The following is a 6,711-nucleotide window of genomic DNA, read 5'->3' as shown; positions in this document are numbered from 1 at the left end:
CCTTTAGTCCCGGTTCCAAAACTGGGACTAAACAATCGGGACAAAAGGTCAAATCTTTTAGTCCTGGTTGCATTACGAACCGGTACCAAAGGCCCTCCACGTGCTGCTAGGATTGGATGACCTTTAGTCCCGGTTGGTGGGGACTAAAGGTTTTTTTTAAATATATTTTTTGAAATTTTACAAAACATATTTAAAATTTATGTTTTTGAATTTTTTCCGATTTTCAAATCTTTAAATTATTTGACAATTTAATCTCTAATTACCCCTGCTTACATTCAAATCTTCTAACTTCCCAGCTAGTCACTCATCCTCTCACTACTCCAGTCCAAGCACGCTTAATTTCCGAGTTCTACCTACCATAGTTTCCAAGTCTTCACTTGTTGTTTTCATAACGATAATAATTATCAATCATATTAACCCTTAGGTCTTGATGTCACAGATTTTTTTTTTGAATTCCAAAAAATTATTAAAATAAACAACAATGATTAATTTAAAAACTTCAAAAAGGCAAAAAATTAAAAAATTCTCAAAATACAAAAATACAAAAATAATAAAAAGTTCAAAATAAAAATAGTAATAATAATATTGAATTTCAATGAAAATAAAATATGTAATAATATTATTTTATTCATTTTTGCAATTTATTCATTTAATATGGCATAATTAATATATTTAAATCTATAAACTGAAATTGAACAAATAATACCACTATTATCAGAAAAATATGAGGAATCGAAATATGACATCATTTACGAAAAAAAATCAATTTTTACATCTGAATTTTTGTTCTTAAAAATCTAAAAGAATTTAACTACTTATTCAATTAATTTATGTTATATATGTCATATCAATCCTATTAAGCCCTTGAGCATGATGTCACAAGTTCACCATTTGAGTTTGAAACTATTATTCTAAAAGATAATTATTATTTAGTAACTCTTATATTTATTGAATAAGTAGTTTCACCAAAAAAAGAAAAAAAAAACTTAGATTTGAGGATAAAAATTTTCCCTTTCGGAATTTGAGGATTCTAAAGATTTAGAAAACAGCCTACGACGGTTGCCATCGGAACCGGTTTCTCTGCTGAACATTTCGATATATTAATTTTTTTGAGCTAAATGACAGTGAAATTGAAAAGCAGTACAAATGAACTCTCAAAAGGCTGAAATTTGGCATGGTATCGTCATTTTACCCACATAGCACGTGCTAAAAAATTGAGAGGGTTACGGCAAAAATTGGATGCACTTCGTGTACAAACTAGACAATCTCTTTCGAAGTATCGGGGTTTCGGACGAATACTCAGGTGTTACAAAGGCATTTTATTTTTCTAAACTTATTTTAACACTGCGCTTTGTGTGTGCTCAATATGCACCGTCCAAATCCACGTCATCAAATTTCAACCCTTTCTGACTTCATTTGCTATATTCCATGCATTTAATGATTTTTTGAGCTAAATAGTCGTGAAATTGAAAAGGCGCTACAAATGAACTCTGAAAAGGCTGAAACTTGGCATGGTATCATCATTTCACCCAAATAGCATGTGGTAGAAAGTTGAGAGGGCTACGGAAAAAACCGGATGCACTTCGTGTACAATGTGGACAATCACTTTCGACGTATGAGGGTTTCGGACTAAAACTCATGTGTTACAAAGGCATTTCAGTTTTTTAAAACTTATTTTAACTCGAGACTTTTTGTGCGTTTAATATGCACCATTCGAATCCACATCACCAATTTTCAAACCTTTCTCACTTCATTTGCTATTTTTCATGCATTTAATGATTTTTTTGATCTATAAAACTAAAAGAGCTAAACAAAATCTCTTTTCGATTAAAACAGCCATTTAAAATAACCTAAAAATTACCAAATTTAATATAATGATAAAACACACTAAAATTAAACATCAAGGAAAAGAATCACTTAAAAATCTATTTTTAAAGTAAATTTATTCAAAAACTAGTGATTCACATAATTTCAAAGAATTCAAATGTAAACTATTCAAATTTGAAAAGTACCTGCACTAACCGAAAGTTTCTAATTTTTGTGACCTAAAGCAAAAATATTCATTCAAAAACTATAAATATTTGAACAGTTATTCCAAATCTAAAAACAGAAATTGTCTTGTTTAGAAAAACAAAACAAACCAAAAAAAGAGAAAATAGACTCCAACCGGGACTAAAGGTCCCTTCTTGCGCGGAATTTGAACCGACAGAAGGAGAGCTTTAGTCCTAGTTGGTGTCCCCAACCAGGACTAAAGATCACCCCTTTACTCCTGGTTGGTGTCTCCAACCGGGACTAAAGGTCCCATTCGAACTAGGACTAATGCCTACTGAGCTCCGTCCGGCGTCCTAGCCGCTCGAACTGGGACTAAAGCTCACATTAGTCTCGTTTCATAATGCGAGGCTGGGACTATTGCTCCGATCCGGCTAACACGAAAGCCCTGTTTTCTACTAGTGAAACGGTTAAATTTGCTTTTGGGCTCATCTTCATCCGAGGTTGTTTGCAGCCTGTGAGACCCAAAAACCGAACTGCTATCTTAGACTTACCTAAATCCGAGTTCGGTTAATTTTGGAAAGATTTGGACGGGATTTGGAGTCCTTTTCTTGTACGATAAGTCCGGCCGCCTCATAAATAGATGAGAGGTGACGGCCGATTGAACAACTCACAATCGAACAAATCAATCTACTACTTTTTACCTTAGTTTTTAAATCTCTCCCTTGTTCTTTCTCTCATGTTCTTTGTTAGCTCTTCGTGTTGGAGATCAGCGATCCATGAGGCTCTAGGGGTGGGCGAACCAACCTAGGGCAGCCCAGAGTTGTCGTGCATCCGTACAGGGTCCCTCCTGAGCGCGTGGTGTTTTAGGTCTTCAAAAGCGCCCCCGACTATCTTGCATATTGCGATGTCGGTCGGGTCTCCTTCGACGTGAGCTACGGTGCATCACCCCTGGTGTCGAAGGTACACGTGACGTGGTTGTGTGTCAATAAGTTCTGTCATTCAATTTGTTATTAGCCTTTGTCTTTAGAAGTTCAAGCATGAAACTCAAGCGGATCAACTCTGGATCGCAACCACCATACAACAGAGTCTTCGAGTTTACCTCCAGTTTCTCCAGCTTGGACTCCTCTGTAGAAGTAGCTTTGTCGCTAGTCGTCTTCTTGCGAAGCAGGTCTCGAACATGATGGTCATGCAGGATTGAATGTAGTAGCAAATAATACCGTGGCGTGTCCACGGCGGCATGTCTGGCATCTTCTCCGCTATCATGTCGAGCCTCTTCTTCTCCGCCATGTCCGACCTCTTCTCCGCCGCCATGACCGTCCTCTTCTCCACCTCCATGTACGGCCTCTTCTTCGAAGCCATTATCGGTCATCTCTTCGTGTGGTCCAAAGTCATCATTGGATACCCCGTCGACATCATCATCTTCACTTCTCCACTTAGTATAGCCATCCATGAAACCAATCATGAGCAGGTGCGCTTTCAAATGGCCTTCCTTAAAGGGTCCGTGCAAGATTCCCCCTTTGCAACTTGGATACGGACATAAAATCTCCTTCAGATATTTTCATACATGTCATGCACCGCGAATTGCAACCATCATTCCATCATCACTCCAGTGACCTTCATAATCGCTTGTGCGGTATAATTAATAAGCAAAAGGATTATAAATTGATTCATGCATGCATGCATCAAAGTCATACAAAAATTTGGCATGACCTTCCCTAAAAATGACATATAGAGTTTTTTCAAAATTCGTCAAAACGGAAATAAATCGACATTTCAGCAAAACATAAGAAACTCTCATGTCACACACAATTCGGCAAATAAACATATAGGCGGCAACTCAAGCCAAACGCATAATTTCCATCATATTGCCCGATTTATTCATATCGCACACATATTTTCCATTAATTCTTCCAAAGCACAATTTTTTACTCACCTATCTAGCTATCTCGAGAGAGACGAAGCACGGTGAGTAGATGGGTTTACTTCATTAAAGAATAGATCTAGTTGGGGAGTTGAAAGATTCCACTTACTAAATGGATATATCTATTGTCTCAAAAATGGATAAATCTAGCTAGTATGGGAAGGAGATGGCTAGCTCTAACTAGTAGAGGGAGGAGAGAAAAGTGAGGATGCTAAGAGAGAAAAGGGCTTTATTAATGGAGATGATGAAAGGGGCATTAAATTAGATAGAAGAGAGGTAGGAGAAGGAAGAGAGAAGAAAGTTAGGTAGTAGTAATGGGGGAGAAGAAAGCAAGGGAGATGGGAAGGGGGAGGGCGAGAGAGGAGTTGTGGTAGGTGGTTGCTGCGTCTTAGTAGTAGCGCGGCATGATAGGACACGCTACTGCTAAGAGCAATATATAGTAGTAGCGCAGCCGAGCAGGATGCTATGCCGCTAAGTGGGGCCTACCAGGTGGCAAAGTGGGAGAGTACTTCGAGCGCGTCTTTCCAACATGCGCTACTGCTAAATAGTTTCTGCTAAATAGTTTAGCAGTAGCATGTTTCTTTGTCGCGTGCTGCTACTCTGCATAGTCAGGTGTGTGCATTTGGGAAGTTTATCAACAACACCCTTTTTCCTCCACCGCTACTGCTAACTGTGTAGCAGTAGTGAGTTTTATTTACGCACGCTACTGCAAAGGAGCAGTGGCGCGTTACTCTAAGTCGCGCTATTGTTAAACCTTCACGTATAGGCTTTTCCCTGATAGTGTCAATTATTATTGCACACATAAAACAAAATGTAGAGTCTTGAAGCTTTTGCCAATAGATGATCTTTGCATCTTGGGGATCCTTCACACAATTTCTAGGCAATCCACTCATTGAACTTTCTTGAAATATACTTAATAGCTTACTAGTTCAATGAACTATATGTTGTTGTTAATTACCAAAACTATCAAGAGAGAAGTTGTGCTTTCAAGAACACACCCTCGTCTCCACCGAGTTCACTTGCAGTTATTTTGGTCCTTTTATTTGTGCTAGTTATTACCTTGTTATTGTTGTTATTGTTGGATTTGTCATATAGGTTGTCTACCTAGTTGCATATGTAGAAAATTTATTATTTTGTTGAGACTAAATTTTGTTAGAAGAGTTAAAAAAAATAGTTACCTATTCACTCCCCTCCAGTCCACCATACCGATCCTTTCAGGTATAATTGTCCCCACTCTAAATGGCAAAAACCCCGCAATGCTCAATCTACTGAGCAAGATGGGCCCTAACATTGCACGAAACACATTGCAAAACAAACAAAACACGGATAAATGAAGCATAGAATTCTAGAATCTTCAGAACAACATTAATAAAACTTGAACTAACTATGCACCACCACACCTTTTACCAACAATTTTAACCAAAGCGATTTTTGAACTTACAACATGCCTCGAACACCACCCATCCAACATCAAAGTGAACTTATATGGAGACACATCACCGGGGGCAACAGCCACCTGGCTTGCCCCAAGGTGGGCAAACCATAGCTGCAAAAGAACATAAACAAAACATAGATTACTAAGAACTCGTTTAATAAACATGCCATATGATCAACTTGAAAACTTTCATTTGATAGAGTCGAATGCCCCACCCGTAATTACCCCTTAAAACTCAGAAATATAATGGGAAACACAAAGTAAAAAAGTGAAACCAAGCAGGCACCAAACTAAGCAAAATCCTCGACGGGAGGGAACCGACGGAGAAGACGGTCGCCGCAGAGCAAGGGAGAAGGAAGTTGTGACAAGAGCGCCGATAGAGAAACAACAACCGAAGGAGCCGATGTCGACTTCGCCGGGGGAAGCAACCCATGCAGCGGCGACGCGAGCGAGGAAGATGGATGAGGATGGAGAGGAACAGACAAAAAGGTAAATTAAAAAGGGAAACGTTTTCCACTAGCGCGCCGGCCAAACGTTTGGCCGGACGCACGCGATCCATGTGATCTCCTCTCATCATGGCGGCTCGCGCGTGGTGGGGCACATGGCTGAGGGGGCCCACCATCTGCGCGCTCCTGCGCTGCTGCCGTCGACATTGCTGGTCCCTGCCCTCGTCAGCCGCTCGCATCGCCAGTTCCCGCACTCGTCGGCCGCCCGCATTGCCGGATCCAGCCTCTGACCGTCGTCCTCGTCGTCTGCTGCCATGACCGGGCCGCGCGTATACAAGTGTTGCAAACGTCACCCAAAATTGCTTCAACGGCTATTTGAAAAAGCTTCAACCAGGCATATAAAAAGCTGCAAGCGCTCATTGTCATGGCGGAATGCTACAACCGTTGGCATAAAATGTTATAACCGTTGGTGAAAAAAGCTGCAATTAGACATATAAAAAGCTTCAAACGGTCATTGTCATAGCGGAATGCTACAACCGTTGACATAAAATGCAACAACCGTTGATGAAAAATGCTACAGCCATGGACGAGGATGGCCGGCAAGGTGCTCGCGTTTGTTGGCTCTGCAAGGATGGCGACCAGTGGCGAGGACGTCCGGCGAGAGGGGTCGACGGGAGAAGGACCCGGGAGAGGGGAGGGGTGGGGAGCGCCGCTACGCGTTGGACGAGGATGGCCGGCGAGGCGCTCGCGTTTGTGGCTCGAGCTTGAGGACGAGAGAGAAGATCTGACGATCAAGGGATCTCAATCTGACGGACGAGATTAAGGACGAGAGTGAAAGAATGAAAACCGGAAACGGAGAAAGATAAAACCGGAAAATGGAAAACCCGCGCGGTCTGCACCACGTGTCGAACGGCGGA

Source organism: Hordeum vulgare, chromosome 7H (genome assembly GCF_904849725.1).
Source record: "Hordeum vulgare subsp. vulgare chromosome 7H, MorexV3_pseudomolecules_assembly, whole genome shotgun sequence".
Lineage (NCBI taxonomy): Eukaryota > Viridiplantae > Streptophyta > Magnoliopsida > Poales > Poaceae > Hordeum > Hordeum vulgare.
This window is presented reverse-complemented; position numbering follows the sequence as displayed.